The 24,248-nt window shown below is 42.3% G+C and overlaps 1 long non-coding RNA gene across 1 annotated transcript; it reads left to right on the top strand.

The window, feature by feature from the left end:
• The first annotated feature begins 19,876 nt into the window (after positions 1-19,876).
• LOC139076648 (uncharacterized) lies at positions 19,877-23,481 on the top strand. Its single transcript, XR_011529446.1, has 2 exons — positions 19,877-20,135; positions 21,735-23,481. It is a non-coding gene; the product is annotated as an uncharacterized lncRNA (long non-coding RNA).
• The last annotated feature ends 767 nt before the right edge of the window (positions 23,482-24,248 follow it).

The raw sequence follows: 24,248 nt of genomic DNA on the forward strand, positions 1-24,248 counted from the left end.
TTTACATGGAAACAATTGGCCTATGGTGGTTTTAGTAAATACTCCCCCTTTTCCTCAATGATCTAGAATGTCTACCCTGTTATGAGTCCAGTCTCCATATCTATGGGTGTCAGTTTCTGATTCTCTATTTTATTGCACTGGCCATTTGTCTAGGCTCCTGAAAGTACCACTTCTTCCTCTCTGACACTTTCTTATAAGACGGAAATCTGATAGGGCAAGTCTCACTCCAACACCCATCTTGTTCTTCTTCAAGTGTACCAATCCTTTGATTTTTCTTTTATATATATATTTGTCAAGTTCTATAAAAAAGTTAAGCAACCTGGGGCTGGCCCCATGGCCAAGCGGTTAAGTTTGCACACTCTGCTTCAGCAGCCCAGAGCTGTGCTGGTTCAGATTGTGGGTGTGGACCTCCTACTGCTCACCAAGTCATGCTGAGGCAACGTCCCACATATCAGAGCCAGAAGGAGCTACAACTAGAACATATAACTATGTACAGGGGGGCTCTGGAGAGAAGAAAAAAAAAGAAGGTTGGCAACAGATGTTAGCTCAGGTGACAATCTTTGAAAATAAATAAATAAATAAAGCAACCTTTAGCACTTTTTTTTTTTTCAAGGAAGATTGGTCCTCAGCTAACACCTGTGCCAATCTTCCTCTATTTTGCACGTGGGACACCACCACAGCACGGCTTGATGAGTGATGTGTAGGTCCATGCCTGGGATTCGAACCTGCAAACCCTTGGCTGCCAAAGCAGAGCACATGAACTTAACCACTACACCAGGAGGCTGGGCCTATTAACACTTTTTTGAAATTGCATTGAAGCTAGGGAACAATCTGTGAATAATTTTTATCTTTGTCTTATTGAGTCTTTCTATACAAGCATCTGTTATAGTTCTCCATTTATTTAGATTTTTTTGATGCCATGTATGAAGGTTTATAATTATTCCCAAAAAGGTGCTTTACATAATTTTTTGCTACTGTAAATGATATCTTACAAATTTTATTTCCGAATTGATTTTGTTGTATAAAAAATTCTGGTTTTGATTTTCTGTATAGATAATCATTTCATCAGCAACTAATGACAATATCATTTCTGTCTTTCCAAAGATTTATTTCTTTCCAAAATGTCACCTTCTATTTCTTTTTCTCATCGTGGCATAATGGCTAGGACTCACAGTGGTGTAGGCATTGAGTAGCAGTCATCTGTCTCTGTTCCTAGTATTAAAGACAATGATTTTGAACTTCTACTATGTTTATTATAAATTTTGTATGCCTTGTTCAGGCAAAGATAAAAGATTTCCTTTTCCTAGTTTAATAACACATTTTATAATACATTGATATTCATTAAAGCATTATTGAAAGCTCTTCCTTCATGCAGAATCTGTAAATTTGAGGACATTTGATTTTTCTCCTCTTGAGTCTAAGTTGCTTTCCTGGTGTTTATCCAAGTTGTTCATGACATATTTTCTTTTCTTATGTTGCTGGAACCTATTGGCTAATATTTGTGTTTAAGGTTTTTGTTTCTGTGTTCATGAGAGAGATTGGATATGTAATTTTCCTTTCACATACTATGCTTGTCTGATTTTACATCAAGGTATTGCAAGCCTCATAAGAGAAGCTGGAGAGAATGCTCTTCCTTTTTTTTTTTTTTTTCTTTTCCTTGGAGTTTTTCAGATAAATTGAAATTTTCTTTTTCCTTCATTTAGTAAAACCCACCTGAACAGGGATCTGGACTTGGCATTTTCCATTTGGGAAAATTTTAATACACTGGTTTAATTTCCTTAGTGATTGAAGAATTATTTAGATTTTTCTATTTTTTTCTTATGTGTTAAGTTGTATTTTTCTAGGAATTGATCCATTTTATTTATTTTTTTCATTTTTAACATAAAGTTTTTAATAACATTATTTTATCATTTGTTTAATTTCTGTAGTATCTATATGTATGTCCCATTTTCATTCCTAAAATTGTTTTTATGCCTTTTCAATTTTATTAATCGTTATTAATTCTGCTCTTGTTTTTCTATGATTTTTAAATTATGTACATAGTACATTAATTTTGAGTTTTTCATTATTTCTAACATATGCATCAAAGGATTTACATTTCTCTTCATTTAGTGCTCTAGAGGTATCTTATGAGTTTTTATATAAGTAGCATATTCACTATATTTTAGTTCTAAATACTTTCTAATTTCCTTTTAAATTTTTTCTTAGACTATGAATTGTTTAAAAGTGAGCTTAAAAAATATTCCAAATATAAGGCATTTTCTAGGTGTGCATTTGTTTTCAGTTTCTAGTGTAATTAAAGTGTGTTCACAGCATGCTCTGTGGTCAGAATCTGTTGAAATTTTCTGAGGCTAGAATTATGGCCTAAAAAGGGGTTGATTTTACCCAATGTTCCATTTGCTCTTTTATTTTATTGTTTCCTTCCTTCTGCTTTCTTTGGACTTAGTTTGCTCTTCTTTTTCAAGCTTTTAAGGTCAAAAATTTGATGATTGTTTTCAGACAGTTTTTATTCTCTAATATAATTATTTATGTTGTGCATGTGCCTCTAAGCACTGCTTTAGATGCATCCCACACATTCTGCTATGTTGTATTTTTATTTTAATTCAGTTCAAAATATTTTCAAATTATCCGTGAGACTTCTTCCTTGATCTATGGAATTTCAGTAGTGTATTGTCTAATTTCCAAATATCTGAGCTTTTCCTAAATATTTTTCTGTTATGGGTTTCTAGTAGGATTCCATTGTAGTCAGAGAACATATTTTCTATGATTTCAATTCTTTTACCTTTGTTATGGGTTTTTTTTTGTGACCAGAACGTCATCTCTCTTGGTGAAAGTTTCATATGCCCATGAAAAGAATGTATATTCTGCTATTGTTGAATGGAGTGTGTTATAAATTTTAATGTGGTCAAGTTGATTGACAGTGCTATTCAGGTCTTCTCTATTGCTGATTTACTATCTACTTGTTCTATTGATTTCTATGAAAGGAGAGTTGAAGTCTCCAGCTACAATTGTGGATCTGTCTATTCATCTTTGAATTTATATTGGTTTTGTTTCATGTTAGGTGTGTGCACATTTAGAATTTTTATATTTATTTGGGAATTGACTGTTTTACCATTAGTAATGTCCCTTTTTTTATTTGTTCCAGAGTCTATATTGTGTGATATTAATAAAACCATCTTTCTTTCTATTTGTATTTACCTGGTATATCTTTTTCATCATTTTACTTTTAACTAATCTATAGAATTAGAGTTAGACTTCTTGTAGACATTATATAGTTGGGAATAATTAAAACAAACAGAACAGGGAACTCATCATCATATCAGTCATTTCAAGTTTTGATTTCCCTCCTTATTCAGCTTGCTATTTGTAAAGTTTTCGAATTCCTCAGATAATTGCTTTATTCGTTCTTTCTAGAGTTTTCCAGTTGTAGACCCTGGGAGGGTGAGGACAGAGTGTGCTTATTCTGTCTCCACCAAATTTTGAAGCCAGGTATTATATCCATAGTTCCTGGTTATCCTAAAGAGCATGAGGCAAAGGGGCAAAAGTTGAAGCCAGTAGGACAGTTGGGGCGCTGCTGCAGTCACCAGGTTAAAGATCATAGTGACCAGGACTAAGGATGTTACAGTGGAGACTGAGGTATGACCAGAATTAGGACATATTTTGAAAATCTATCAAATAAGGATATTCAACAGTATCCACGCGTGTTAAGAGGAAAAAGAAATCAAGGATATTTGCTGGGGTTTTGACCTGAGGAATTGGGTGGTTGGTGTTGCTATTCACTGAGAAAGGGAAAATTTGAGGATGGGGAAGTAGATTGGGAAATCTATAGTTATGTTTTGACAATACTAAGTCTGAGATCATCAGAAGTCTGATCAGGGTCAGAGAAAACAAAATCTGTGAAAAATATCAGTGTATATGTGATACTCAGAGCCGTTAGACTGGGTGTTATTGATCCTAGAGAAAGGATGGATGGAAAAGAGGAACACAGACTATTTAGAAGTTTAGTAGAGAAGAAAGCAGCAGCTAAGAAGAATAAGAATGAGAAACTAACAAAATAGGAGGAAAACTGAGAAAGTTGGCTTCAAGAAAAAAACAGGAAATTTTCCAAGAAAGAGGAAGTGGTAACCATCTTACCACTGGCAGGCAGATTGGTCAAATTAGAAGAAAAATTTGCCACTGACTTGGGCAAGTTGACCATGAAATAGCCATTTCAATGAGCTGGTGGGAGGAGTGCATGTTTGAAGAGGTTGAGGAGAAAACTAGAGGTGAAGAAGTGGGGAGAGTGAGCAAAACCATCTTTTGTACCCTGGTGCATTCCGGAGGGAACCGCATGTGCCATAATAAGGATGCATGATAAGAAGTCACAAGCAAAATTGAAACCGAAGACCTGCTTGAGAGTGTGCTTATTCTTTTTAATGTATTCTTGGTGCTTTAAATTGAGAGAAGATTCTCATGCTAACTGAATAAATAGAACACTAAAAATTAGAAGTGTATAGAATTTGGGGCCATTTCTTTGCTTCCTATTTTCAATATTTCCCTTTAGTGCAGAAGGACTGAATTCATCTCTCCCTATCACAGAGTAGTTACAGCCTGGGATGTGAATTTCTAAAGTAAAAATTCCAAGATTCCAAGAAGTGCGGTCTTCTAAACTTCTGAGGCCTGAAATGAATACAGAATCATTTTAAAACGAATTTTTTTGTTGTTGAGGAAGATTCGCCCTGAGCTAACATCTGGGTATGTGGATGGCCACCACAGCATGGCTGCCGACGGGTGGTGGAGCGTGCCAAACTTAACCACTATACCACGGGGCTAGCCCCTCAAAATTAATTTTTTAATTAGAAAAACAACACATGCACATGGTAAAAGACAATCGAGAAGCATAAAAAGATATAAAATGAAGACATAATCTACTTTCTACTGTCTATCTTGAGCCTCATTTTCCAGAGGCAACCACTGTCAACAGGTTATTTTATATCTATATGCATGTCCTTTATTTTTACACAAATAAGAAAATATTAAACACAGTGCTCATTAGCTTGCTTTCGCTTCATAAAATATCATGGAGATGAGTGCATGTCATCACATGGAGATCTGCCTTATTTTTCCAATGGCCACTCATGTTCTATTTTGTGGGTGTATTATATTTTCATTGAAACAGGTTTTTATCAGTTTCAGGCTGCTTCTTGATTTGGATTGTTTTCCCTTTTTCGAACCACCCTACGGTGAACATTCTTGTACACATCTCTTGGTGTTTGGGTAAACATATCTATAGGATGAACTCTACTCAATGGGTATGCATTTTTAAATTTTGAGAGATATTGCCTAACTGACTCCAAAAACATGTTTCCAGTTTATAGTCACCTACGAAGTACAAGAGCATCTCTTCTTCCACATCCTTACCAACACTTATATGATCAGCTACATCAGTCGCCTCAATTCCTTACCTTCCCCACCCGTGTCCTTTGTCATGTGACTTTGCAGTCCCTCCCACTGCAGGGGGGAGAAGTTCTCCACTGGAGACTCAGGGTTTGGCCATGGACTTGCTTTGGCATGCTGGGGCAAGCTGCAAGCAGCATTGGGCTCCTTCTGGCACTGTCCCTCCAGGTGGGATTGCTCCAGGCCCCTGCACACGCTGCTGAAGGGGCCGTGTTGACACACAGGGAGAGCTTCTGAGTCCTCCTCAGGGCCCATTCTGCTGGCAGCTGCCGTTTCTGCCAGGTTGGTGACCTCCGTCCTAAGCACAGTTCCAAGGCCCTAGGACAACTGTGCTTGCTCATATGTACCTTGCCCAAAAGCAGATGTCACCTCATTTCCTTTTCTTCCGCTGACCAGATGCAGCCCACTCTGCCTCTTATTCTAACGCCAGGCAAAGATTCTTCTGGCCTCCAATGGTGGTGGAGATGGTCGTGGGGCCACTGGTCGTGGTTACAGAGGTTCTAACTCCAGATCCCTCTACTCACTTTTTCTCACCCCTCCCCTTCCTCCAGGCCATGTCCAGGGTGGAGGTGGGGATGTAGCAAAGCCCCTTTCCTCAGCTTGCCTCCCACTTTCCCTGTAGCCTCCCTGGGACCTGCAGCTAAACCCAGACACCAGAGTTTGAGTGCCTGATACCCAGGGCTGGGGCAGGAGGAGTTGAGGGGCAAGTCAGCACAGAGGGTCCAAAACATCAGCAGGCTGCACTCTACCTCTGACCTTGCTGATGTCCAAGTACTTTTTAAAATCACCCTCTGTTTCTCCCTCGTGTTTCTCAAAATCCTCTAATGCCCACAAATGTTGCGTTTTTTTTTTTCTTTTTCTCGATCATTTCACAATCTTAGATGCGCTGAGGCCAGCTTTTAGAAATGAGAGGCAATGACTGTCGGTCTGAAAGTATTTGAACCTCAGTGCAAAACAGAGCAAGAACGCATTAGTCAAGAAACAGAGAAAATCCTGAAATTGTTTTCTGAATTTAGTTGCTCAGAAAGACTAATAAGAAAACTCCCCCTGCAGGCGTCTGGTGGTTAATGCAAAGTAAACAGATGAATGTCCTGCAAAATATTTGCTCATCTATCAAGACCATCCCGAGTATTTTTATTTGACTTCTTAAAAACAAAACCACTTCATCACGGCATCCAGCAACTCCTCTCCCGGGGGGGGGAGATGAATAATGCAGCAAGAACGCCCCTCCCTCTCCCAGTCCCTCAGGCCACAACTGCCGAGTTCAACAGCAACGCTAAAGGGGCTTTTTTTGCAAAGAGATGAAAATCATCCTGTACATTTTTATTCTTATCCTCATAAATTCACTGGGCAAAAGAAAACAGTTTTAATGGGGGAATATTTGATTCCTCCTGACTTGAAGATGAAGAATGAAAGAACATGAGATGCCATATAAAAATCAGTTGTCGCCACAGCCCTCATTGACCTTGGGAACAAACACACAATCAATAAATAACTAAAAGAGAACCATCGACTGGCTGCAACCCAGAACTAAACTTGTCTTTCTGCAAACCTGCTCTGCTCTTGTCATCACCTTAAAATTCTTACACCAGCTTGTATTTTAGGACCTGCAAGCAATGGTTGTTTAAATATTTGGTTCCAAATTAGAAGGAAAGCCTGCCAGAAAATCACTTCGAATTAAATAAAGTGGTGTTTTATGGGAATCCCTCCCAGCTGCCGCAGGAGAAGAAATGCCCGGCGCTCCCCGTTTGTCTCGGGCGCTTTAAATGAAATTAGCTGTCCCATGATGGCCCTGGGTGAGACAGGAAGTCCAGCTGCAGGCACCCAGGGAGGTTAGAAGGCGGCTTCAGGGTAACCTCCTGGTCACAAAAGAGTATTGTTCTCTCCAGCATGCTTGTTACTTTGCAGTTACCTACATTAGGAGTCCAAAAGTTGAAAAAGCTCTTGGTTTTTGTTAACGTGTTCTCAAACCGCTAATTATTTCCTGCTGTCTTGAGGTGCTAAATACATAAACACATGGACTCCTCAGCTTAAAAAATTAGGGCTTCGTTTTACTTCCAGATGAATCAGTATGAAGGATGATTCCGAGCTCCTACACAGATTATGACTAAAGAATGCCTGGAGGAAGTCTTGCCGGGCTGGGTGGCCAGATCGGGGCATCAGAAGATCTGAGCACAAGCCAAGGACATACTGGGACACGCTTTCTCCTTCAAGTGTCCCAAGAGGAGCTGGAGTGTTGTTCCTTCGACTCCACAATGCCGGAGCACACATAAGATAGTCTAAAATAAGAGAATTTTGCCACACAACAGCACATTTTGATAAATGAAAACACAGACCCTATAGGTCTTGCATGGACATAAGACATGTAAAAATATTTTGTCCATTTGGCTAAGTGGACGTTTTCCTCTCCAGAGAGAGGCTTTATAAATTCTGGAGCTCAGTAGCAGGGTGCCCTAAATTACATTAATGTTTAAGTTATTCTACATTAAATGTCAACACTCCAGAGTTAAATGTCAAGACTTCGTGGTTAATTTAGGGATGTCCCCAGTATCTGTCCTGGCTTCTCTGCGAATGCGGGATCCTCCCCCAATCCTTACCCTAGGCCCACGTAGACAAAGTGGGATTAGGCCAGGCTGATTTCACTGAAGGAAAACAAGAAATCAGCCACTGCCTCTCAGGCCTGCATGCCAGGCTCTGGTTCCTATAGAGATGTGGACTGTGGATGCTGATAACTGGACCCTGCATTGCAAGAAGAGCTGACAACACCTGCAGTGACATAGGTGGGAGTCATGCAGAGTAGGCAGGGGCCATGACAGCCTGAGGTCCCAGGACAGTAGCCACTTCATAGTATGCAGGAGCCCAGGAGCCCGGCCATCCAGCATAAGCCTCATGTCCACCCGGTGAAAGCTGACTAGACAAACCTGAGATGGAAGGAGCTGACAGCCAGCAACATCCTTCATCCCACAGCCACAGTGAGGCAGATACACTCCTCTCAGGCTAGTGTTGGGCCTCACACATTCAAAGCCACTTTTTCAGGAAGACACAAGCCTCACCTCCTTGCTCACTTCTGCTGTCCCACAGGGAGGGAATCATGTTGTCACCTCCAGATTCAGACTGGACAAAGTGGAACGGGGGAGTCAACCTGGGCAAGATCAGGACTTGAGGTGTAGTTTCCCATTTATTTGAAATGCAAATGAAATCCCAAGTTATGTCCAATGGGCACAGGAAAAAATGGTCAATGTCTCTAGTCATTAGAGAAGTGCAAATGAAAACCACGAGATAGCCCTCCACACTCATTAGAATGGCTGTATAAAAAAATTAAAAAATAAAAAATGAGAAATAAAGTTTACCTGAATGTGGAGAAACTGGAACTGTGATGCCTTGTTGATAGGAATGTAAAATGGTGCAACCACTATGAAATACTATGGTGATGCCTCGGAAAGTTAAACATGCAATTACCATACGATCTAGGAATTCCACTTCTGAATATATACCCAATGTTCACAGCAGCATTATTCACAATAGCTAAAAGACGGAAACAAGCCTAGTGTCCATCAACGGGTGAATGGATAAAAATATGTGGTATGAACATACATATAATGGAATATCAATCAATCATAAAAAGGAGTAAAATTATGATACATCTTACAACATAGAAGAACCTTGAAAACATTAAGCTAAGTGAAATAAGCCAGAATCAAAAAACAAATATTATATGATTCCACTTGTGTGAGACACTCGGAATAGGTAAATTCAGAGATAGAGAGAGGAATGGTGTGACCAGGGGTGGGCAAAGGGAAAGTTGGGAGTTAGCATTTAATGAGGACAGAGCTTCAGTTTGGGGTAATGATAAAATCCTGGAAATAGATCATGGTAATGGTTACACAATATTGTAAATGCACTTAATGCCACTGGGTTGTACAATTAAAATTGGTAAAAATGGGAAATTTTATGTTGTTATATTTTACCACAGTAAAAAAATTTAAAAAGAAAAAAGGCAAGGGTGCTGAGACATGGCAAAGTTAACGTGAGCCCACAGGGTGGCTGGCTGACAAGGGGCCTCCTTCCTCCCTCAGATCCCAGCTCCCTTGGCCTCATCTTCCACCTCTTCACTGGTCCCACCCATGACCCCAAGCCTGGAAATGTCATAAAGTATCTCAGATTCGAAGGAGGAAAGTAAAATTCCGTGGAAACAGGCCACATATCCAAATGCTGGAGGAGGCTGTGGCCCTCTCTCCTGTGGACGTGGAGACCCGGAGGGGTCTCTTCCTCAAATAAACTGGCTGTGCATTTGAAATAGGCATGTTTCCCCATGTTGTCTGCATCCTCTCGGAGGAGCTGGGAAGGATGCTTACATGCCCAGAGGTATTTTAGGCTGAGGATTTTGTTAGTTCTTATTACATATTGAGCAGCATCATCCCCTTATTCTCCCTAAAAGATAGATATATGACTATTATCAACTTAAAGTCAGCCTTTTGTTCTTTTACTAAAAATTCAGGATGAAACAATTGTAGTAGAATTCCCCTCGCATTCCGAGACTTGCAGAAGAGAGAAATGTCAATAAAAATCATGTGAAGTGTACAGAATAGATCAATTGAACCAAAGTGGCCGGATTCTATACAGTTAGTCTGTGCAAGGTTTACCTGGTTTTCCAAAAAACATCCCCTTTTCCTGAAGAACACAATTATGGCTGTAAAATCTTTTATTGGCCACCATTCAGGGCATCTCCGATCAGACGTCATAGTTTATGAAGGGCCATGAAAAGCACAGAAAGGTGCTTTTCCAAGTGGTAAAGGCCAATTTTATTCAATCACATCCTAAAGTATAGCATCCATTTTTCTTTTCCGTGCCCTTTTAGCATATCTTTTTCTCTGGCCATTATTCCCAGTGGTCATTGTAGATCTTCCCAGTAAATGAAACTGTTCGCATTTCAGTCACTCCCAACAAGGATGAAATGGTGCTCCCACGACGTCCAGGGAAGGAAGGCTCTGCAGTGGGAACATCAGGCACACAGCAGCAAATCTCTGCTTCTGGTGTGTGCGTGCTTGTTTTGCAAATTGCACGCAACGTCATCTTGCTCCTCCTTCTCCACAGATGCCCTGCTGTGCAGCCTCGCCAGGGTGGGGACTCCACCCCATGGCTGAAGGGTGGACATTCTCAGCATTAGGTCTGAATTCTTATACTTAAAGAAGAATGTTGCCACACCTCCATCCTCTACCTCCTCTCATCGTCCCTCATCTCCACACCTTTGCTGAGCCAGTCACCAGCTCCTGTTGCCTCTTCTTAATGAAGCTTCTGGCACCTGCATTTCTTTCCCCTGATCAGACACATCCACTCCAGTAGCTCACTGGACTCCCACTTCCAGTCCGTTTCACACCGGGCCAAGGATTATCTTCCCAGTAGCAGCCGCTGTCCAATACACCCCTGGCTGCCCATCGCCTGTCCTTCACCCAGTACCCTGCTTAGCTGGGTCTTCACATCCAACCACCAAGAGGCCCAACACTGCTTCATGGTGTTCTCTCTGCTCCTATGAGAGTTCCTTTCCATGCGTGGGTTCTCCATGGACCCCCAAGCATGCCTTCAGTCTCTGCTTTTCTTCTCACCACTTTACCTACTTGGAATACTTTTCATCTCTTGTGTATCGCTCGGGGTCTTTTTCTCTACTTCCTAAATCATGCAGAATGGCACCTCTTCCAGGGAGGTTTCCACCTCCCACCCCCTCTAATACTTACGGTCTGCACTGCTATTTGACATCAATGCATAGGAAAGCCAAACAAAACTATGTGGCAAGTAAGAGCCTTTATTTCCTCAGTTAGACTGTAAACAACTAGAGGGAAAGGATTGTGTAGCATCTTCCATCCGTTTCCACCCAGGATTTGCACAATCCTGTACCATCTGCAAATTCTCAATAAATACAAGTTGAGTACCACAATCCAGTGTTGTTTGTACTACAACATACTTGCTCCTGCTGGATTTGTCTCCCACTAGACTATCTAGAAATAATAACAAAGGCGGGTTTCCAACCACTTTCTGCCACACTTTGGGTGTAGATAGTTGAAATGAGCCTTAGAGCCCCAGAGTCCTTAAGGCATTCTTGGGCCCAGTGCTTCTGTGACTAGGCAGCCCTACCCTGACCTGGGAATACATGGTAAGATGCTTTTTCCTCCCGATGCCAGGTAATGCCTGATTTTAACTCCCTGTGTCCCAGGATAAGGCTAAAGTTCCCTTTCTGGTTTTCAAACAGCTCCTAGCACATGGTGAGGAAAGAATTGGCATTTGTAGAGCTGCTACTATGAACCAAGATGAGCATATCCACCAGCGTCAACTATGGAAAGGCAGCGATAAAGGCCTCCGTTGCAGAGGGCAGGGAAAGTCTGAGCATGGAATGGAGCCCCAGGGCCCTGGGAGACGTTCGGAGCCCCATCCCAGCTTCCTGAGGGAGGAGAGGGAGCCCTTTGTGGCTTCTCTTCTGAGTACTGACAGAGTGCCCTGGAACAGAGCCAGAAAACAGAGCCCTGTGGCCACCTGGAAGATGGACTCACTCCGGCTGCAGGCAGAGTATGGAGAAATCTTGCACCCCACCCCTCCGCCCCTGCAGCCAAATATCAAGTAATAGTGAAATAAAAACTAACAAGGCTAAAATTTAACAGTGGTTGAGGGGTTCCTTAGATTCTGTACTGACTTTGCAAATCAGAAAGCTTGTCTTAACGCACTCATGAAGAGTTCCAGAGCAATGTGACAAAACCATGGGGATGGTAAGTGCCCATCAAGATTCCTGCCTTTAATGGGACCCTTGAGTTTTTCACAGTTAAGCACATGGCTGTCTACTGATTAAATTGTGTGTGTGTGTGTGTGTGTGTGTGTGTGTGTGTAGGGGGAAGTGTACATGTATATTATCCATCGATATAATAATATAATTTATTAGGTGAGCACACAAAATTTACATGATGTGAGATACTCCTTAAAGTAATAAAGGTATCCTAAATCAAATAAATTTTCTGTACTCAATTACTAATAATTTGTATTATGATATTGTTGGATAATTAGCATACAGTTACACAAAGCATTGTCATCTTTCTTTTTATTGTTCCCTATGTATCTGATTGTATATAACTGATCAATCCTAAATTTATATATTTGTATCTTCGCTTTCTCAATTACTTTAGTGAGGGATTTATCTAGATTTTTCAACTTTACTTTCAAAGGATTAAGTAGATGTACATTTCAATTTTGCTTCTTTTTTCAAGTTTCTTAATTTCTCTAATTTTCTAATTCCTTCATCTCTGCTTTTATCATTATTAATTTTATCCATCTACTTTCTTTAGTTAGCAACTTCTTGAACTGTTAACTCCTAATTTAATAATTCTCAGTTATTTTCGGTCTAGCACTAAAAGGAAAGAAAGCACGACTTTCCCTCTAAATGAAACTTTGGACACAACTGATATTTCTTGTGCAGTGGTGGCCTCATTCTAGTCGTATTTTGTATGGTACACGATCCTAGCTTTGCTTCCTTCATTGACCAATGAGAAGTTTGAGAGATATTCTTTTCTTTTAAATTTTCCAGTTGGTGCTCTGTTTCTATGTTGGTCTGTGTCTATGTTTCTCATAAACACACCACACTGTGGGCCGAGAGTAATGATTAAAGCTTTTCCACTTTGGGGCAATGGTTGAAATTCATTTTTCGCAAGTGCTCCTTGGCAATGCGTTCTCACTCAGAGTACAGAGCTTAATGCATATATTTATTGATACATATCTTTATTAATTGTAATGGTTTTTTTGTCTATTTGCTCAGGAGGACAACTGCTAATGCTCATAGCTTTGAATTTAATTTGATTGTGTATCTTTTTGCTGATATTTATCTGTTATATGTTTGACTCAGAAAGATTCAAATCTAAAGAACGGGTTAATCTGTACATATGTGGTTGTTGTCTTGTTCCAATCTGAGAGCATTTTTCTTTTAATGGGTATATTCGGACCATTTACATTTATTTTTCACCTTTTAAGTGTCTTTCTAATGCTCCCTTGATTTTGTTTTGTTTTGTTACCATTGTCATTGTCGTTGTAATGTGAAGGGCTTGTTTGCTTTTTGTTTTGCTCCAAGTGGACAGTTGTGTGGTGTGACCTATCTTTAATCTTAGTAGGGATTACTTTTGCAACTGAAATTACTCGCTTAAACCCCTATTCCTCAGTTCATTGAGGTCAGGGATGAGGAGACATCTAGCATCTCTGCAGTATTGAAAGGGAGCTCTCTGGGCATTTACGCTTTATCCTGCCCTCCTCCCACTTCACTTTCCAGGTGTGTTGAGAAACTCTGGGAGTTTGGGGCCTAACTTTTATAGTTGCATCATCATGTTCGTATATTATGTAGTTTTCTTCTCAAGAATGACAATGTTTAAATTTCGGTTCTAATCCTATTAACAAGTTACTTATTTTTGATTTTGTATTTCTGGGGACTCAGTTGTTCTTGCTGGTCCCTTCACACTGTGGCTAACTTCACTTGGGAGCTTTTGACTTTATTTATTGAATAAGATTACCTCTTGTAGTCACATTTTCAGAATCGTTGACTCTGTAAATATTTGAGTCAATAATTAATTTATCTGCCTCATGAATTCATACATATTTAAGCATTTTTTCCTTTTTTTCATATATAAACTACCACGTGCCTGGGTTTGATGTTTGGGGCCACATGCCATTCCTTCTGGAAACACTGAGTTCGTCCCTCCATTGTCGACTGGCATCTAATTAGGACTATTGTCCCTAGGGGTCAGCTTGCTCAATTATGTGTGCCTTATTTGGGGGCTGTTTTTCCTGTTGTCTTTTTTGTAGCTGAACTGATGTTTTTTCTTTCTAGGCGTTTAATGGAAATCTCTCTTGTACTTCAAGTTTATAAACTTGACAGTGTGTCTGAGTCAATGGCTTTTTCCAATTTCTCCTGTTTCCAATTTCCAATACACCCAAATGAGGATCTTTAACCATCAGATTCAGTTTGTTTGCTCTCTTTTTACAGATAAACCAATTATCCATGATCTCCTTCTTTACTGTCCTCCATATTTACAGCCTTCACCCTAGATGAGTGCAATCCCTTGTCCTCTTCTGCAGAGGGATGACATTTCCTGGCATGCCCTTTGCTTCTTCAACTTGTCTTTCTTTATTGTTGATGCAGCTCATTAATGCTTATAGTAAGCTCCCAATTTATGCCATAATATTTAATCTTTTAAAATTATTGGCTGGATCAAGCAGCTATCCATTATCTTACCTTATCATCTTATCTTTCATCTCTGTTCCCAAGGTCAAGGTTTCATCAATGTCCTTGAGAATATGAAGCTATAAATACTTTAAATTTTCTTCTATTTGTTGAACCACACCTTATTTCAATGTGTATTCTTTATTTTTCCAATTCATGTTATGTCTTTATCTTCTTTTTCATTGCACAATTTTTACATGGGGTTCAGGTTATTTTATTGCTGTATATTATCTTTGGATAAGAGCATTCTCTGTGACTGGGTTGTTTACCCATACATAAAGTGCCGACATTCTTGGCACCCTTCCTATGAACTGAAGTATTGTTTTAATCCATCCCTTATAAACCATCAGATGCAGCCCTCCAACTCTTGTCCTATTTCTGGTAGCCACTCTGCAGCTTGAGAGAGCTGGGGAGGGAACCGTGGCCATGGCTATCATAGCGGGTGACTTTGATCGTTATGCTCTCCTTGCAATTCATTAACAGCCCCTCACCTGGAGCCAGATTCTCCAAGTTGGGACTCATCCTACCGTGACCAGGGGATGTGCCCTTGGTTGGTGACTATTCCTCTGTTTGGGGATAATTCTGCCTTATGAGTGAACAGTCTATTAGAGAAGAGTGTCTGGTCCAGGCTCTTGGCTGTTGTTTATTGTTTCTGTTGTAACATCACTTTGCTCCTCAACCATCTTTGTTTGGGGCTGCTTATCTCTGACCAAGTCACTGCTAGATTATTTCTCACCTCTCATAGAACTAACAAGGTCAGGGAAGACAAAAATAATGTTGCATAATGGCTCTTTAATCCCAATCAACTTTGAACATTTATTAGGGAGCAACAACAAAATCAAGCAGAGAATTCTCCCATATTTTCCTCAGCCTCCAATATGATTGGTCCCCATCCTTGTAAACTGGTGACTCCCAGTAAGATTTTTAGAAACTGCCTCCACCTACTTCACACCACGCTGCCCAGTTTCTTCCAAAAGGAGAGTTGTAAGTTGATTTCCGTAACAGTCTTTAAATTTGATGCCAGTTGTATTGTAGAAATTTATGGTATGGGATTTATGATTAAAAAAAAGTAAACATTGTAAGTGAAAAAAATAAAAGTGTGAGTCTTCCCTCTTAGACCTATTAATATTTTATTTCTTACTATTTTCTCTAGGACCTCACATCATCAGGGATGACATTGGTCTCCTTCTCTGAGGGTGACCTGATGCCCATTGGCCTGCCAAGGACTGAAGCTTTGCTAACCGCAGAAATGCTGATTAGAGCCTGAAATGTGGTGCCCCATGCAAGGGTTCTTGATGCCCAGGCCTTGGGGCTTTAGACAACAATAGTTCCTTAGAACCATGCTTCCCCACCAAAAAAAAAAAAAAAAAGCCAGAATATGTGCTGGATTTACAGCCTGTGAACCAGAGAGGAGCACAGAGCATCACACATTTTACCTGTTTAACAAGGACAAGGTGATGACTACTTGAAAGGTTGGGGGCAGGAGCACGCGGGAGTGAAGAGCTGGTGTTGAAGTCAAAGCCAAGGCTTCATACTCCTTGTCTATGATATCTGTGCAGTGCACACTGCTGAGATCAGTGTTGGGATGTGTTTATCAAGTTCATTTGCCTGTGGCCTGGAAGAAGAAGCAGACGCAATCGCAATTTTCAATGACTCGGGATAGTGAAGGAGACAGAAACCCAGAGAGCTCACATTGGCATATGGACATCCACAGGACCTGTATGTTGGCACAGCGCAGGTGTGTGGGGGCCAAGTGCCTTGCAGCTCCAGCCAGCTCCAGCCCTGCCCAGGATCCCGGAGCTACCACATATTGCTCTCCAAAGGGATCACCTGCACTATCTAGCCAGGCAGAGCCAACTACAAGACTTCTGGCCACCATGGAGGAAGTCCCCTTGTCCTTCTCTCCCAGGCCTGCCTGGGAACCTGCTCCCTGCAGCCCTGCAGAGTATTCCAAGACTAGGGAGAGGGGACAGACCCTCCCCCCATGCTGCAGGTGGCCTGTTTCTGCCTAAAAGTAGTGTGAGAATTCTGGGATAACCTTGGTGGGACCCTTCCAGAGTAGCCCCATAGAATCAGACTCCTGTTTTAACATAAGGGAGGCTGCTGCTGTCCCCACAGCCACCCCAGGGACATGTCCATGGAAAGGAGAGAAAGCAGAAGGAGTCAGAAGACGTGTCTAGGAGTTAGGACAAGGCAGCAAGCACCTTCCGAAAACCTCAGGTTCGAGCTGGGACAGAAACCTGTAAATCTCTTCTTGTCAGAAATTTGTTATTTTCTGAAATTTTCAGAAGGAATAGTGCACCACTGTGTATCATAAAATAATAATATATGAATAGTGGGATTTTTAAAAATAGTGCCCATTTCCATAACGATTTTGAGGGACACAGACACAGTGAAACCATTTTACTGGGGCTGTGATGGATTTGAGAGTGCTCCTTCCCATGTTTTCTTTTGATGGCCTGGAATGTGTCTTCCCACCAAACATTAACTTCTTAGCGTTGGCCCCCAAGAGGAATTTGTGCTCTGGGTGTTGCCATGTGAGGCTGCACAGTGGTTGCTCAATTGTACACGACTGCAGAGAGATCCCAGAGAGGGTCACTTCTCAAAAAAAAAAAAAGGTCTTAGTAGCCCAAATATTGGGTCTGCCTTGACACAGGACGAAAACTAAGATTCTCCAAGGGATGGGCTCACCCTTCCAAATCTCCTCTGATCTCAGCCCAGCATTGTCAGGAGCCAGAGGACACAGAGGTTTGAAGGATGTCACCAGTAGGTGCCAGAAGTGCCAGGATTCATAGAGGTGAGAGGAAGGCAGTCTGTGAACTCTGTGTGGCAAGAATGGAGACAAAGAAACTGAAGGCCCTACATCACGCCATGAATCCTGCACACTCCAAAATCTGGAGTGCATCACTTTCACAGCTCAAGTCAGAATGCTGCTTCTGAGTGACGACGGAGCCTCCACACCTGCGAGCAATCATAGGTACTAATTCCAGGCCATTGGAACCCTACTGAGCAGTGACGCACATGGACAGTGCACTGGGTTGAAAAGAGAACCCCAAAATTCACATCCTCATAAAAACCTCAGAATACAACTTTATTTGGAAACAGGGTCTTTGTAGATATAAATAGTTAAAATGAGATCATCCTGCATTAGGTGGTTCTAAATCCAGTGAGTGGTGTTCTTTATAAGAACACCATGTGACGACAGAAGCAGAGATTGGAGTGACGTATCTACAAGCCAAGGGACACCAAAGATGGCAGGCAACCACCAGAAGATAGGAGGGAGGCAAGGAAGGATTTTCCCTCCGAGCCTTCAGAAGGAATCAACCTTAGTGCCATCTTGCTTCTGGACTTCTAGCCTTCAGAACTGCAAGAGAATAAATGTCTGTGTTTTAAGACACCCGGTTTGTGTTACTTCACTCCAACAGCCCTAGGAAACTAGTACAGACCGATACAGGTAATATAGGTAATCAATTGAGCTTTCTACTTCGTCAAACTGAAAGGATACAATGCAATGCCACCCATCTTGGCATTTGTGACTAATTCTTATAATTATTACAAAAACAAGCCCATCAAAATTGTTCCTTCTTTCCTAAAACAACAAATTTTTCCCTAAAACAACAAATTCTGCCATTTAATTCTTGAAGAATAGTAAAATGGGAAAATGTCCCCAGGTGGCCCAAGTCTGTGGGTACAGAAGAAGCTCGTTAGACCAATCTGGGATATAATGGGAGAGAAAAGACCCAAATCACTCTCTGTCCCCTGGCCTCCCTCTACGTCCATCCAAGTGCTTCTGCAGATTGCAGGGCATGTCCCATGTGTCTTCTGAAACAGGTGACTGCCTGGCTTCTCCCTGGGGCCCCTCCTTACCTTGTACTGGATCCCTTGTCTGTGCCAAGGCTCTCCTCACCCCACACTCAGCAGTGGCCAGCCCTCAGAGTGGCAGAGCCATACTGGGTCTCATGTGTTCTCACCTCCATCTTGTCTTTTAGGGTCACTGCATTCTAAAAGTATAAATAGAATATAAACTGAAAACACCTCTTTCTTCTCCTCCACTGAAAACCCAAGCAAACTAATTCAGGCAATAAGTGCTTGTAGGGGTTGCCTGCCCCCAGGTCCACAGGTGGCCCAGTGTGGACATGGGGAAACTGCTTCATTCATAACCAGCAGGTCCTCCAACGCTCCCTTCCCTGACCTACATGGATTCCCATGGGTCATCATGGCACAAGACACTCAGACTTTGCATAAGAAAAGAGACATTTTCATTTCTAGACCTTTTGTCAGCTGAGTAGGTGAAATCAAAGCCCCTGTCACAGGCCCTTGACCCTAAATGAGCCACAGTCGGGAGACAGAGGCCTCAGATTCTTGTGTGGCCATTGGTCCCTCAAGGTTACCCAAACTCAGCATGCTCAAGCTGAGCAAGAAGAAGGATGACACTAAATAACAAGGAGATGTGTCACCTTTCTCGTTGTAAAGTTAGTCTGCATTAGGAATGTCAAGTTTTCTGCAAAATTATGGATGATCGTTCTTACTGACGGGAGAGTCGGCATCAGGAACCACCCACAATAGATGCTTTCGCTTTGGCTCAAGATGGGAAGACCATCAAAGAACTTCAGAACATTCCAGAGACCGGCCACTCCTCTTAGGGCTGAACTCCTCTGTGAAAAGCAGATTTTAAGTTTTAAAATTAAAGCCCCAGAAGTCCTTACTTCGCCGAAGTCCGAGGACCCGAGCTCCTTTCTACAGTCCTCAACGCCAGGTTCCTTTTGACCGGCTGGCCTTCTCGACACCTCTCCAGGGCATTATCCCACTAGGGCTTTGGGAACTTTGGGGCACCCTGTGCACCCCACAGAGGTAGAAGGGACCCAGAAGTCCTGCCTCTGGCTCACCCTTCTGGCCAGCTTCTCCCGCCTTGCCAACAAGTTTCCAGGTACCATGTCACTTGAGGCTCTGGGTCAAGTTGTCAAGCTTCTCCAGAGGCCTAAAGCCTTCCCCAAAATGGTCAGCAAGGTAGGCCTCTGTCCCTATGTTCTATACTGTTGTCCCCATTCCCCATGTTCTAGAGTGCCACTGCTGCCCCCCTCAGCATTCTAGAGTGCCATAACTGCCCCTCATATTCTAGAGCACTAACACTATCCCCCCACGTCCTAGAGTGCTACCACTATCCTCATGTTCTAGAAGGCCATCACTGTCTGCCGTGTTCTAGAGTGCCATCCTACCTGGATGCTAACCCGAAGTAAGGGGAGAAAGCCAGGGCCTTGGCGCCTGACACCCTCACCCACCTGGATATGCCTTCTCCTCCCACATATCTCCGCCCCAGAAGACAAGGCGATTCCTTCCATCTTGGGTGATAACAACCTCCTGCACCCCACATCATGAGATGACTCCACCACAGAATTGTAGTCAAAACTGTATGATCGGAGCCAGCAGGCCAGCCCTTTGTGTGACAACTAAAGGAGTTTAGTAAATCCTTCTCTCTCCCAACAATGCGCGGCTTTTAAAACCTTCGCTTTCTAGGGACTCACAAATCTTATTTGCCAGTCAAAACTGAAAAATGGCTTTGTTTTCCTAGCTGGCAGGCCTGCCCTTCCCTCAGAGCACAAAACCCACAGCTTCGATAAGCAAGGAGCTTGAGGACAACAGGATTTATACGTTATGAAAATACATCTAAAAATATTTTTTAAAATATTATCCCCAGTACGTGGCAAGAGCGTAGGTGCTGGTGAGTCATGCCCAGCCTTGTCTCTCTATTCAGACACAGCGTCAAGGTGCTGTCATTCCCAAGGTGGTTTTGTGCCCTCTGTCTATGCTGCAAGTCTGATGGAGTATGGCCCAGCAAATGGGAAGCTCTTTAAGGCTGTTGCAGAGATTAATCAGAGACAGGGTGGGATGACTGATGGAGAGACAGAGATGAGGGACCCCCCAATGCCCAGAAACAACTACAGAAAAGCACGTGGGCTGTGGATTCTGAATCCGGGTGAACAGCGTCAGAAGGTTCCCGCCCTAGTAATTTGCCTCTGGAAACTTGGCTTTGAGGAGGTCATCCTGAGGCACTGGGGGCCACGAAAGCTACCCAAGTGTCCTGCCAGCCCCGCTGCGGAGAGAACTCAGAGCAAGCAGGTGCGGGCATCCAACGCGAGCCTGGTTCTCAGTGAAGGCTCAGCATGGACCAGGCAGTATTATCCCAGAGGCTCAAAGAAGTATAGAACTTTTCAGCAATAGGAACACACTTTTAAACTAAATGTTAAGACTGAAAGAAGAGAGTGAGTGAAAAATCTTCTGTGTTTACAAGACCAAGAACTGTATTTTTAAAACACACACGCACACACACACACTTGAAGCCGTCATGTACAGACCACTTGAAAACAAGCAGCATTTGACACACTGCTTCATTTACTATTTGTTGTTTAAATGATTTTTGCAACGTTTGCACCTAAACTCTATGGAATAATCTAATTGTTCCTGATATCATTGATTTTCTTCTTAATAAATGAAGTGATATGACTTATTCCACAGAGTCACATATAATAGGAGACTTTGCGGTGGATTTACTTTGATCATAATGATATGGTTATTGTGTCGATTCCCTAGGATAGAATTGTTTGACAATGAGCAGCAGCTCTGACTTCTCTGAGTGAGGGTTTTTCATTTCTCTAAACTATTACTAAGGTCTGGTGGCCGTGCACTGGTGGAAACGCAGCGTCTTCCAGAAAGGACTTGGTGTTTGCAAAGTTCTAAGCCAGAGGGGGTTAAACTAGACAAAGCCACTGTCCCTCTCGGACAAAACAAAAGCCCAGAAGCTCTGCAAATGTACTGTGTAGCCTCCCAGTCCGGCCTCCACTTGCTGCCTGCAGTGGATGGTCACAGAGAAGCACCGTCGGCCAGTTTCTTTGATTCTCGGAATTTAGGAAGCTAAAAACTAAAAATATTCTTCATCTGCTAAATATCTAAAAGTAGCCTCTTTTTTTCCTTTTTTCTTTTTTTAATATTTTTTCGATGGTTATCCTGGGACTTAGTCAATAAGGAAAAGAAATTACTGGTGTGCTTGATTCTGCAGATCTCGCCAGCCTGGTTGGAGGGAGAAGCAAGGCCGTGGCCTCCAAGACCAGCTGTTCGTGAAGAGGGCGGATGCGGCTTTGACCACCTGGGGAGTGGATTTGGCACTACGGGATCTTGGTGATGGTGCCCCCATCTGTGCATTCTGCTCCAACCTGTGACCTTCCCTTCACTCTATGCCCTCTCCCAAGAGCTGTATCTTTGAAAAGTCCATACTGTAGGAACTTCTTCCTGGGGACTTAACTGTCCCATGATCTTGGGTGGGATCAGTGCTGGTGGGTAATGGCCCCATGACTTGTGGCCCTTTACCACGCTCCTCTTTGCCGTCTCCATCACATCTGGAAGCTTCTTCCATGTTAAGCAGACCCTTGAGAGACATTGCCACTGTGGACACCTGTTGGTTCTGCCTCCCGCTCCCATCTACCTTTCCCCTGGTCATTGAAGAGTCACTCTGTGATCCTCTGGGTCCACCTGGATTGAGGTCAGCACATCTGTCTTACTTAAACCTAGCACCAGAGATCCTCACTGCCCTGGCTGCAGGGCGCATGCCCGTCCCATTGTCACAAGCCTTTAGTCCCTTAAATCTTTCGTCCCTCCCTTTGTCCCTGGTGTTGCTTTTTGCAAACCTGTCTCCTTCCCCTCCCCTGCCTGAGATCTCCGTGTGGTGCAGGGGCGCTGTCAGCAGCAGAGCTGTTTCTGACTGGGAAGCCTAATTAATTAGTCCACCAATTAGCGGCAAAAAGCAAACCCCGTATTTCGGGTTTACCTTATGTGGTTTTTTCTCATGTGACTGTGACTGGGAAAATCAGAGGCCATACGATCTGGTGGAGTCCCCTGAATGACAGGAACCTTTCCAGAGGGCTCTGGGCTATGTTACTGATGTTTCTGCTGGCTGCATCACTCCCACAGTCATTTATGTTCCCTTCAAAGACACCGCCTCTGCATCCTGTGGCTGAACTTTTCTACTCATCTTTGATGAGGACAATTCGGACCTATAGGCAATCACCTCCTTTGTTCCTTAGAGTGTTTCTAAGGTTGTAGCCCAGTGCTAGGTTAGTTAGCCACTTAGCTACAAACACTGGTCTTGAGGGCATCCCTGGGTGAGTGATGTGGTCACTGGCTCTACTCAACCATGCGTGACATGCAGAAGATGGAGGGGCCCTCTGGGCTAACGAGGAGCCACAGCAATCTCAGCCAGGCTTGGGTCCCAGAGAAATCAGGAAATCTGATGTGCAGGCCAGAGTTCAGGAGGAAGCTGAAGGCTTACTGCGTAGGTGGCTTTTGGGGAAATATCCCTTTGTGGTCCCACGGCATCCCCTCATCCCAGGGAAGATTTCACATGATAAGCCTTCTCCAAGCAAGGCCAGGCAGTGCCCACTTGCCTGAAAGGGTCCACAGGAGCTATGCATTGCTTTGTTCAAATGTGCTTGGTGAAGATATGTGTTCCAATGGTTGCAGGAAGTTTAGGGTGGGAGATGCAAATATCCCCAGCATGTGCCCTGACAAAATGCTACGACTGCAGGTCAGCGGGCAGCCCCATCACTACAATAAAAGTCAAGAGCAACTAGCCAGCTAGCTGTAGTTTGTTTCCAACAAAATGAAAACACAGACCTTTTTTGTGCTTTTTTTCCTAAATTGTTAGAGTTGGGTAAATGTTACTTCTGGAATCCCACAGAAAGAAATAGTAAACAATTTGTTGGACATTTAGAAATCACTTCATAATAAATTTTGATGCAGTGGGTTGTTGATGGATTACTCCTAACGTTTTCTGTTAAGGGACCTTCTTGGGAAGAACAAACAGCTTTCCTTAAGAACTTTGCCCAGCTGTTTCTCTCTGGGGATGACCATATCCGAGTTCGGCCAGCCGAATGTCAGAAGCTGATTGTGATGGTTGGATTCCATAGGGAGAGAAACCAAGTTATTGCAACTTTATATGCATTCAGATGAAAGAAGGTAATAATAATGGCTTACTGTAAAATGAAAACAACACTAATGATTGTATTCATTAGCAAAATGATATTTGCTGGACTAGCATTAGCAGTTATCGAATTGCAGGCAATAATAGGAATGTGAAATTAATTTCATTGAAGGAATTGAAGAATGATTTATTTACAGTGAATATCCATTCTATTTTAAACTTCACTGACTCCATTAAAAAAATACAGCTGTATCCTTCTTAGAATGTGCAGCTCAAAACTAACAGTTCAAAATCTTATTTTACGGTTTTTTTAAAAAAGCATACTTTTTTTTAAAATCTCCACCATAGTGTCAATTCAACTCTCATATGAGGATATTTTGCAAAAATGTCAGAAATGATAGTTTAGGTTATGTGAGATTTACTCTGCTTCAATTGGTCTAATAGCAGTACATAGTTATTTTTACGTTACGAGGGTATAATTTACAAAGAGAAAAGTGAGCAGATCGTAAGTATAGAGGGCAATGAATTTTTTTCTACATGTACACCTGTGTAACCACAACCAGATCAAGACACAGAATATTCCAACAGCCCAAGGAT

Source organism: Equus przewalskii, chromosome 1 (assembly GCF_037783145.1).
Source record: "Equus przewalskii isolate Varuska chromosome 1, EquPr2, whole genome shotgun sequence".
Classification (NCBI taxonomy): Eukaryota; Metazoa; Chordata; class Mammalia; order Perissodactyla; family Equidae; genus Equus; species Equus przewalskii.